Consider the following 11,686-nt stretch of genomic DNA (forward strand, 5'->3'; position numbering starts at 1 on the left):
TACAATCTAGCCCTCTATTAATGGACATTCGGGCTGTTTCCAGTATTGGGCTTTTCTGAGTAATCTTGAAAGTTGAGAGAGTGTGAAAGCAGGAGATTCTAATATTCTTGGCAAAGGCTTTTCTGGTGGAAAGAAGGGATGTGTCTTGATGCTTTAGATTGTACTGGTGAAAATGAAAGAGCGGCTCTGAAAGTGGCAGACATTCAATAAATGTGAGTGGAATCTCAGTTTGATAGAGTTCTGTTTCTAGGCCCAGTGACCAGAAATAGATTGGTTTTTGGAGAAGGGTCAGACTTAATCTTTCTAGAGAAAAGGAAATCTAGACTATTAAAAACAAAAAACACCTCAGAGGTTGTCTTCTCATTTGCTGCATCCATTTCAGGAATATTTCACAGTTCTAACAATTAGGGGAAATTTTCTATGTTAAAATTGTATGCTATACTTTAAAAACCTAATTGTTATACATATTATCTGATGTACTTTATACACATTTCCTTTTAAACTTATGTACATGATCTCATTTAAATGTTGCTGTCACACTCCAAGGTAAGCCCCTCCCCCTTTAAAGATAAGGAAAACTGAAGCTCAGAGACGTTAAGTTACTTTCCCAAGTTCACAGGGCTAATGGAGATTTGACCTCAGTTGTATGACTCCAAAATTCATGCTTTTTTCACTGTAAGGTGCTGCCTTATGTTCACACCTCAGGACGATGGGCAGCACATACTATGGAAATAATTGCTGCCCCATTTTCCTTGATTCCCATTGTTCCAGTAAGCAAACTATGTTGTATTTTCACTTTCTTTTTAGATTTCACCAGTACATGCCCAATAGGCCCAATACTGCCTCATTTAAGCCAGCAGATTCAAAGTACCTGCAGAAAACTGAGTTGGCAAGTCAGCATGCTGCCGAGTGCTCAGCAGGTGGCGCTGTTTCCATGCTATTGCGATGACGTGCACACCCATCCTGCCACCAGGGGGTGCTGTGCTACACGGAGAAGCGTCACTGCTCAAAGCGCGGTCCATTCTTCCTCCCTGCAACTGGGACCAGAGCCCTGGAGCGATCTCAGTGTATTCTCTTCTCCAGCGTGGGACCCCACAGTCCCATCTCCCCGTGTCTCCAGCCAGCCAGAGCTCTTATGTTAATAGGCTTCTTGACCAAGTTTAACCCACGAGACAGGCTTATGTTCAACTCTCCTAGAAAAGTATGAAACCGTGCAGAACTCCCTGCGCCAGCCACTGGGTCCATCTCCTCTTTTCTTATCCTGTTATCTTCCAAGATATAGTTTTCTTTAAATCAATTTTTAATTGAGGTATAGTTGATTTCAGCAAAGTGACTCAGTTATACATATACATACCTTCTTTTTTTTTAAATATTCTTTTCCATTATGGTTTATCATAGGATTTTGAATATAATTCTCTCTGCTATACAGTAGGACCTTGTTGTTTATCCATTCCATATATAATAGTTTACATCTGCTGATCCCACCCTCCCACTCCATCCCTCCCCCAACCCCCTCCCCCTCGGCAACCACCAGTCTGTTCTCTATGTCTGTGATTCTGTTTCTGTTTCATAGCTAGGTTCATTCATGTCATATTTTAGATTCCACATATACATGACATCGTATGGCGTTTGTCTTTCTCTATCTGACTTACTTCACTTAGTGTGGTAATCTCTAGTTGCCAAGATATAGTTTTGATCCTACACATCCCAGGTCCAAGACAGTTTCACAACAGGATTCTATCCTGGCTTCTTAGGCTTGTATCACTGTGAAAGGTGAGAGGCATGAATGGGTGTTCTGAACAAGCAGACACAGTGATGGATAGAGGTGTCCCAGCTCCGCCTCGGCGTTTGTCCGTCAGCAGAAGCCTGCCGTTGAGACACAAACCTGGATTCTGTTAACACACTGTCACTTAAGGCAAATAGAAATTTCTGTGGCAAGTCTTTGTTTTCCAGGGTGAAAGGAGCACATCTCCTTGTCCTGTTCTTGCCATGTTAGCACCTGGAGTTTCATCAGAGCGAGTGGGAACATGAGACCGGGGAGGCTGCGTGACCTCAGTCAGAGGTGAATGCTGCAAGCCTGCCTCATCCTTCCCAAAGCCTCTTCTCCACTGGCCCTGGGCAGAGGGCAGAAGACTGCAGGCTTTGAGACATCTAACGTCCTCAAGTTATCCCAGCTGTGCAGTCAGCAATTTCCTGGAGTCCAGAAGTCTTTCATTTACCTACACATGAGTTGACTTCTAGGAGGTTCCTCTCTCTCAGGCAGGGGCAGGAGGGACAAGGGAAAATCCAATATGGGAAATGGAAGGATGTGAATCTGGTAGGAATTGGGCCAATCAGAATGTTAGAGGAGGGATTTCCCTGGTGGTCCAGTGGTTAAGACTCGGCGCTTCCACTGCAGGGGGTACGGGTTCGATCCCTGGTTGGGGAACTAAGATCCTGCATGCCAACAGTGGTGTCTTTCCTAGACCTTTGCTCTGTTTCCAGGAGTGATGTAAGAAGGCCAAGAAGGGGAAGAATGCAATATTCACTGAACTCATGTCTTAGACCCTTGGCTAAAAGCTTGTGGGCCCTGTGTGAGCCCCACGGCCAGCCCAGGGTGTAGGTAATGGAGAGGACAGAGCCCAGGCCAAGCAGACCTGAGTTTGAATCCCTGACCTGCCTCTTACAGGGCTTTGACTACAGACTGAGCTGGCTTTCTTTATGTGTAGAATATGGGTAGAATATATTATATAAATTATATATTATATGTGAATATATATAAGTTATATATAGATATAAAGTATAATTTATATATAATATAAATATTATATAGATATAAATATAATATATATTATATAATATATATCTCAATATATAATATATATTATATATATGTATATAAATGTACAGGGCCTGGCAGGTGGCTGACAGTAAATAGTGGTGACCAGTGTATTTCTCTGCCCTCAGTCAGTACCTTTGCTCAACCATATAGAACTAATACAGAGAAAACATGGCCTACTGTCCACAAGCGATCACATAAAAAAAAAACCACAAAACTTTTGGCCAGTTAATATTTATGGTGTGAAAAGTATTGGAAATCTTCGAACTTTAGGCAAAATCAAGTGCGTGAAGCAGTCAGAACCGCAAGGCGCGCCTACTTCCCCGGGCATAGTGAGGGCACCAGCCCCTGGATCCTTCATGCCACACCCTGGCCAGTCCCCTGGGGCCCGTCCACCGTGGACAGGCCTCCCTCTGTGAGAGTGGAAGGTTGTTCCCTCCCTTGAAGATGTCCAGGGACTTCCCTGGCGGTCCAGAGGTTAAGACTCTGTGCTTTCATTGCAGGGGGTGCAGGGGGCACGGGTTCGATCCCCAGTGGGGGAACGAAGGTCCCGCATGCCCCGCAGCACAGCCAAAAAGAAAAAAAAAAAAGTCCAGATAATTTACAGAGAAGAACTTCAAATCAGGTCCCTGGCTACTTCAGATGGATGTGCTTACAGGAACTGAATTAATGGAATTAATCCTGTAAGTCCGTGACCTGCCTCCCGCCCACCTCTCCAGTCCCCGTGCTCCCCCGTCTTTACCCCTGCTGCCCGCCTTGCAGTCCCCTGACCTGTGCCAGGTGGGTGCCTGCATCTCCTGCAATTTCCAGCAGGACCTTCTCCATAGCACCCCTCCCGAGCCCCTTTGCAGCTCTAACTGTCCCCGCCTTGAGGCCTTCAGGATCAGGTCCCTTTGTAGACATCCACCCCAGAAACCCGAGCCTTCACTTCTCCGTTCATGTCTTCTGGGCTGTCAGCTCCTTGAGGGCGTAGCCCGTCCCCAGCTGCGTCAGACAGCCTGGGAAGAGCCCAGCCTACTAGACGCCATAGGGGTTTGCTGAGTGAATGAATGAAGGAATAAAAGCACACTTCACTTTGTATTTAGAAAGAATTTACACACAGAGATTTCCATAAAAACCAAACCAAGCCAGTGTCTCTTTGAACTGTACTGATATATTATGCCTTGGACAGTTGGTCTGATGCTTTGTCCATTGTTGATAAATCTATTCAGGAATATGTTTAAATTGCTACCAGAGCCAGAAGTTCACTTTTACTTCATATATTCATATATTAAATCCTTCATATATTAAATCCTTCAAATAGTCACTACCTTCAAAGCAAAGGCTTCCCCACCTCAGTTTCTTCTCTGGCTCCACGCGGCAAGGTCCTTTCTCGGGAGGCGGTAGATGCCACCTTGTCCCCTGGTGGGGAGTGGCCCTGGTGGGTTGGGACGTGGCCAGCTGAGGTGGGCGGTAGGGGTGGGATGCAGGGGTATCCCACTACTCAGCGTTAGAGGGTTTGAAAGAAAGTCTGTGGCAAGAGGTGGGTGAGGGATTGTTTTAAATTGGGGCTGCTTTTCTAGGGCGCTGAGGGGTCTCCTGGTGCAGCCCGGTTGGGGATTGTCCCCACCAGGTGACTCCAAGGCGCCAGCTGGGGCTCTGACCTGGAGCCACTCTCCACTGACAGATGCCACCCTCTCCCCTGACCACCCCCCATCCATGCAGAGGCAGGAGGACCTCTGGGAGGTGGGGAGTGTGGGAGGCTGCCACCCATGGGCAGAGGGAAGAGCCGCCCTCTGGGTAGACTTGTCAGGAGCTGGAGGCAGAGCTGAGTCACTGGAAAAAGGCTCGTTGCCGTTTTGCTGCTGGTTGTTACAGGTTGAGTTGGGGTCAAGGTGCTGGGGTCTGGTTTCTTTTTTCTAGAAAGCGTGTACCTTCTCCATTTCTCTGACCTCATCTATTATGCTTCTCACGAGTCCGTAGGGGTTCACTCTCCTTCTGCAGTATTGGGGTGTGTATGAGAGCGTGGGCTCTGGAACTAGGCTTCCTGCCTTCAAATCCTGGCCTTTCTTCTTAGTAGCTGTGTGCCCTTGGGCCATTCACTTAACTTCTCTGTAATGATGATGCTTTATCATCTCGTCTGTAATGTGGGGTTCACCTCAAAAGGGTGTTGTGAAAATTAAGTAGATTAATATGTGTTAAGTCCATACAGCAGTGCGGGCACATCAGTAAATGATGGGTACTCAGTAAACACTGGCTGTCACTGTTATTTCCCCTTTGCTGTGGTCTCTCTGTTCAGCAGGGACTCTGACACTGTCTCAGGCAGAGGGAGGTGCTGAGGTCAGATGTGGTCTCTGCGCTCAGGGCTTACCACGTGGAGAGGTGGAGACAAAAGCAAAATACTGAACATGATGAATTAGTTTGTGCTAAAATGTGTGCTGCTGATACACACGTGTGAGGAGTTCAGGAGAGAGTGGTGTGAGCTGAAGGCTTCGTGGAAGAAGCAGAACTGGATTTGGGTCTAAAGAAGGGCAGAATATGGAGAATTGGTTTTATGACTTTACACGCTGCCACTCACAGCTCTCTGAATGGTCCTTGCTTCCGAGTCAGCACTGCAAAACTGCTTCACTCAGGGAAATTCCCATGATGCCACTTTACCAGGTAGCTTAGTCATGGCCTTAGGCCACTGCTGTCTTTTTTTTTTTTGGCTGCTTTGGGTCTTCGTTGCTGCGCGCGGGCTTTCTCCAGTTGCAGCGAGTGGGGGCTACTCTTTGTTGCGGTGCGTGGGCTTCTCATCGTGGTGGCTTCTCTTGTTGCAGAGCACGGGCTCTAGGCGCGCGGGCTTCAGTAGTTGTGGCACACAGGCTTAGCTGCTCCACGACATGTGGGATCTTCCCAGACCAGAGATCAAACCCGTGTCCCCTGCATTGGCAGGCGGATTCTTAACCACTGCCCCACCAGGGAAGCCCACTGCTGTCTTTTTAACTGTGGGAAAAATGCAAAGGTTCAGGACCTCTGCCATCCCACCGAGTCACAGCTGCAGGTGACTGACCTCCTGGTGGGCAAATCCCAGGCCTCTGAGCTGCCCTGGTTCCCTGCAGAAGCCTGCAGGGCATTATACACTATATTTAGAGGAAAATGCCTGCCACTGTGTGTCCAGACTGGAGAAAGAGTGTTGTCACCTCAGAGGACACTCAGCTCTTGTTCCCCTGGAGCCACAGACACCCGGGCCTGAGGTTTTCATCTCCTCCTGGCTCTATCTTTAGCTTTCGGGTGGGCTCAGGTGACGCTGAGTGCTTTTGGTGAGAGTTCTGGCGAGAGCCCTGTGGTAGATCCCAAACTCAAGGGTGCGTGAGCAGTGTGTGAAGAGCTGGTGGACGTTGCACAGGATGGGACGTCATGCCCAGTGGTTCTGAGTCAGTAGGCCTGGGGTGATGGCCAGGAATCTGCATCTTTAACAAGCAAACCAGTAATTCTGATGAGGGTAGGTCATGCACCATCCTCCAGCTGCAGCCCATGGGGACTCTGTCAAAGGACACAAAGGAAGTAAAGTAGCCAAAGGTGAACCCTGTAGCAAAGGAGTGATTCTGAACAGAGTGAAGAGCATATTCATTGAGGAAAACTGTCAGCTCACAGGCTCAAGAATGCCAAGTACAGGGGTTTCCAGCTGTACTTGAAGGAGACCTCCAGTCCTCTGGACTCACCAGTGTGGGGATGCTGAGGGGATGGTGGTTTGGGATCAACCCTACTTCACCCAGAGCACCTTCACTCTGATCTACTTTTATATATGTGGCTTCCATGTCAGACTTCGTTTAGTGGGCACTGCTAAAAGAAATGAAAAAATCTCAAACCTGGAGACAAAGTTTCAGTCCTTGGAAACAACACAATCTCCTCAGGTAACTTTTGGAGCAGGATGCCATCAGGTCTAGCTTGTTCTATCTGCAAAAGCAAGACAACTTTGGACAGGATGCTTCCGTCTTCCCTTGTTTCCTTTCTCCCCGTAAGCCACTTGTTCTGTATTTTTTGTGTCTTCCAGATCCATTTGGGAATCATACGAAAGCTTTGGATCTTTTCTTAGAAAAATGCACACACCTGTAAGCTCTGGCATTCAATTTTAGTGGGGTTCTTGGGCTCCATGAAGGCCATCCATGAGTTCGGCGATCACTCCCCCCTCTAAACTTTCCTTTTATTTTATATTTTTTCCAGAAGTTCTAGTGTTTTTTTTTTTCAAGTCTTCTCAACTAGACCATAAGTCTGTTGAATGTAGGAACTGTATATCCTCTACAATGGTGGTCTCTAAAGTGGAAGAACAAGAAGATCCATTGTAGCATAAGAAGAACATATTAGAACTTCTACTTATTTTTAATCTTTACCCCTTTCAAGTTGCTACTTCTCTGTATGTTCCATAATGCTCATTTTATTATGAGAATAGGTTGTGTTCTTTAAATAAACACATCTATATTGGGGATTCCTGTTAAAAACGTACTGATAAGGGCACATGATTTCAAAAGTTTGGAATATCCTGCCTAATAGAACTTTTACGTTTTGTTGATGCTTGCACTGGCATTCTGCTAGCCTTGGAGATACACCGAAAATCTGTGTGATTCCTACTCTCCGGGAGCTTATGGTTCACACTTGTACACAGTAGGTGGAGCTGGTTTATTTGACTCCAAGTCAGTAACTTCATTTTTTTAAAGCAGGGTCTCTCAGTGAGTATTTAGAAAGTACCTCTCCATACCCTGTGCTCACATCGCTGAGATGCCTGGTTTCTAGGGAAGGGATCCCGTAGGGAAGCCTGAGTTGGTATGAGATGCGAAGGAGAGTGTCTGCGTTTATAATCGTCTTAGGTAGAGAGGCACTATTGGTAGTAATTCTAGAATTTTTTTTTTAAAGATTTTTTGATGTGGACCATTTTTAAAGTCTTCTTATTGAATTTGTTACAATACTGCTTGTGTTTTATGTTTTGGTTTTTTGGCCCTGAGGCATGTGGGATTTTAGCTCCCCAACCAGGGATCAAACCCGCACCCCCTGAATTGGAAGGTGAAGTCTTAACCACTGGACTGCCAGGGAAGTCTCTATAATTCTGGAATTTTTATAGACAAAGTGCTGAGGAGTAGCAATCCTTTTGGAAGGGCGAAGCTTGGGGGCTCATACAGCGATTCCATTCCCATTACTTAGATTTTGTTAGACTGGGTCTCAGGGAGATGATGGAGATTATGGGGTGGAGATGTGTACAACTATCCCAAGCCACTTCTCAGTGCTGCCTCGGGATGTCCTGAGTAACCGAAATAAAGACCGGGCAGAGGGGTGGAGATGAGAACTCAGCTGAGGAGCCAGCATACCAGCAGCGCTGCAAGGACCCTGCAGCAGCCTGGAGGATCCAACCCAAAAAGAGAATGTTTCTTCTCATAGCAACCGCCAGACTGGACCCATCTCCCAACAGCTGTCAACCATTTATTAGTGGGTATCTACTGAAGCCAAGGGAAGGCGGAGGGAGAGCAGACAAATGGAGAAAATAAAATTGTGTTAATTACCAGTCCATTTCCATGATGGAAAGGTGACCCGGTCTGTCATCTCCCTCCCCGGGGCTGGGGTTTTGTTGGGTCTGACATTTGCGGCCAGCACTCCCAGCCGGGCATCTGTTGCCCCCATTGCCATGGAGACAGCAGCTGCAGCAGCGCCTCCTTTGAGAATGTGCCGCCTGAGATTTCAGGGACCATTCTGGAAGCAGTTGTCCCGACAGTGCCAGCTAATCCTTCTTTTCGTTTGTAATTATTTTATCGCCTTGATTCTCTGCTTTGGCATCGTTCCCAAAGCGAACTCTGCTCCCCGACACTGGGGTCCGTGGGGAGGTGTCAGCGCCCCAGCCCCGTCTGGGTGGAGATGAAAGGCCCGTGGAAGCAGAGGCTACGGGGACCACTGCCGTCTTCAAACAGGCCCTGTCTCCTGTCCGCAGCCCTGGGAGGGCCCCAGGCTGATTGAAGTGGCCCGAATTATGAAGCCCAAAGCCTTTGAGGCAAGCCGCCCCGTCGAGGCCAAGAATAATTGAACCAATAGTTTATCTGGCTAACCAACAGCTGTAGAGCCCGGGCGATTTGGACAGGATTAGGGGCGAGCCGTGAGAGGATACTCCCACAGGGCCCTTCAAATCCTCATCCTGAATCCTGCCAGCGAAGAACACACGTCGAGACCCTGGAATGGCTTTTAAGTCCGTTTCTCTCCCTTTCCAAGTGACGCTGTTCAGTGCTTCCAAGAATTTTAAGTGACTGAGGCAGCTAACTTTGGGGTCCCTGCTATTGGGTTCCTTCAATCCCCCCAAACCTTGTTTGATCCCAGACAGCTTGGATTCATGTGGAAATTCTGATCCCTCTGGGAGGGGCCTGAGGGCGGCCGCCTTGCCCTGAAGTCTGCATCGCTGGCAGCTGCTGTAATGTCTAAAGGTGGTGCCAGGGCCAAGTTCAGGTGAGGATAGAAGAGGAGTCTAGGGGGGCTGCATGGAGAGAGAGGACACAAGGAATCCTCTTCCCTGTGCGTGCGAGAAGTTGGAAAAAAAAAAAAACTTCAAGCAGACCAAAGATTTAAATATTTTTCTAAAAAAAAAAAATCCAAGTAAGTACAAACAAGAACCTGGGAGAATTTCTGGGTTAAAACCTTTATAACCTCGAGGTGAGTAATATGTTTCTAACTCTGACTCAAAATCCAGAAGTCACAAGATGATAGAAATCATAGAAGATTGACGAATTTAACAATATAAAAAATTCTGCCTGGCAAAACATCACTTTTTTAAGTATGATAAACTAGGAAAAAGATTTGCAACTCATATCGCAGAAAAAGGCTAGTCTTCCTAATGGATGAAGAATTCATAGCTACCAATCAGCAAAAGACCAGAAACCCCAAAGGAAACTGGGTGAAGGATATGAACAGATAGTTCATAGGGTGGAAAACAGAAATGACCCCTAAGTATATGAAAATGATGTTCAGCCTCACTCATAACATGAGCAATGCAAATTAAAACTACACAAAGAGGACACAAGGAATCCTCTTCCTTGTGCAAGAAGAAGTTGAAAAAAAAAAAAGAAAAAGAAAGCTCCAAATGGACCAAAGATTTAAATGTTAAAAAAAAAAAAAGAAACTCGTGTAAGTACAAATGAGACCTTGGGAGAAGTTCTGTGTTAAAACCTTTATAACCTAGCAGATTGGAAAAAATCCAAAAATTTGACAATGTGCTGTGTTGGTGTATCTGAGAGGAAATAGAACTTTCTTACATTAATGCTGGCAAGTAAAATGGAGAGTACTTTGGCAATATCTATCAAAATTACAAATGCATGTAACCTCTGACCCAACAATAACACTCTTGGGGATTTACCTAATAGATTATCGCATGGTGACGTGCAAAATGTATTAATTGCCACTGGTTTTCAACAGCAAAAAATTGGAAGGGAATTTGGTTAAAAATAAATTCCTCAAGAGGGGAGCATTTAAGTAACTTATGGTACCTCCCTACAATGGAATGCTATGCGGCTGTAAAAAAGAATGAGGGAGCGATCCAGGAGCTGATTTCTAAGGAATGTTAAGTGAAAAAGGTCCAAATGCAGTGGGGTACATACAATAAGCTACCTTTCCTATAAATAAGAGTGAAAATCAGAAAAACATCTGTATTTGTATTACCTTAAAGAGACTCGGGGAAGGACACACAAGATACTAGTGAAATGGTTTAGCTGTGGACAGGGAGGGGGTGATAACTGGGGTGGGCGTGAGACTTCACTGTGCACCTTTTTGTGTGAATTGATTTGGGACCAGTGGAATACCTGTGCTGAAGCAAAATAAGACCCCTTCATATAAAAGACAGAGACAGAACATAATGAAAACAGGACCCCAAACCCAGCCATGCGGCTGTCGTTCTGCTTCCTGAGTTGGGCTGGGGGGCAGCAAGAACACTCCCCGCCGCCCTTCCTCTTCACAGGTGCCGGCCCTCCTGCTGGGTGCTGGGGTGACCGGTGCCCCAGCACAGCGTGGCAGCCGCACCGCCTCCCATCCCAGTGGCCCGGGAAGGGGGCCGGAACCGGTGAACTCAAGCTCCTCATGGAAGGTGGCCTCTAGTCTGCTTGTGCGGCTGCTTCAGAGCACCCCCAATCTCTTTTTCTTCACAGGAATCTCACAAGTCCTTACAAACAGGGCTCAGCCCACAGAGAGTCCCGTACCCTGAGGCATTTGAGAACTTGGGTCCGGATTGGAGAGCTCTTGTTCATTTCCATTGCATGAGAACCTCTGAAAGGGGAGCAGTCACCTGGCTGAGCTGATCAGCCTCTGCCTAGCGCCGGGCTCCCCAAGCCACAGACCTGGAGGCCAGGACCCCAGGTCTGAGCGGCCCGCGCGGGGTGGGCTGTGGGGCTCAGGGATCTACTTAAAAAACCTTTACCTGGCTCTTAGCATGTGAAACATGGCTCTATAGGTGCTTTACAAATGTAAACTCATTTATTCCTTATAATAACTCTGTAAGCAAAGTGTTTTGGGTCCCCCCAATTTAAGATGAGGAAACCGAGGCACAGAGAGCTTAAGCAACTTGCCTGAAGTCACACAGCTGGCATATGGCAGCGTCAGGATTCCAACCCAGGCCGTCAGTTCTTAACCAACACACTGTGCTGACTTTTATATTTTAAATTGAGGTAAAATTCACATAATATAAAACTAACCACTTAAAATGTACAGTTCAGTGGCAGTAAGGACATTCCCAATGCTGTACAACCACACATCTATCTAGTTCCAAAATATTTCATCTCCCCAAAAGGAAACCTTGTACCCTAGCAGTCACTCCCCATTCTCCCCTCTCCCCTGCCCCTGGCAACCTCTAATTACTTCCTGACTCTTGGGTTTGCCTATTCCAGATAT

The sequence above is a fragment of the Tursiops truncatus genome, chromosome 8 (assembly GCF_011762595.2).
Source record: "Tursiops truncatus isolate mTurTru1 chromosome 8, mTurTru1.mat.Y, whole genome shotgun sequence".
Classification (NCBI taxonomy): domain Eukaryota; kingdom Metazoa; phylum Chordata; class Mammalia; order Artiodactyla; family Delphinidae; genus Tursiops; species Tursiops truncatus.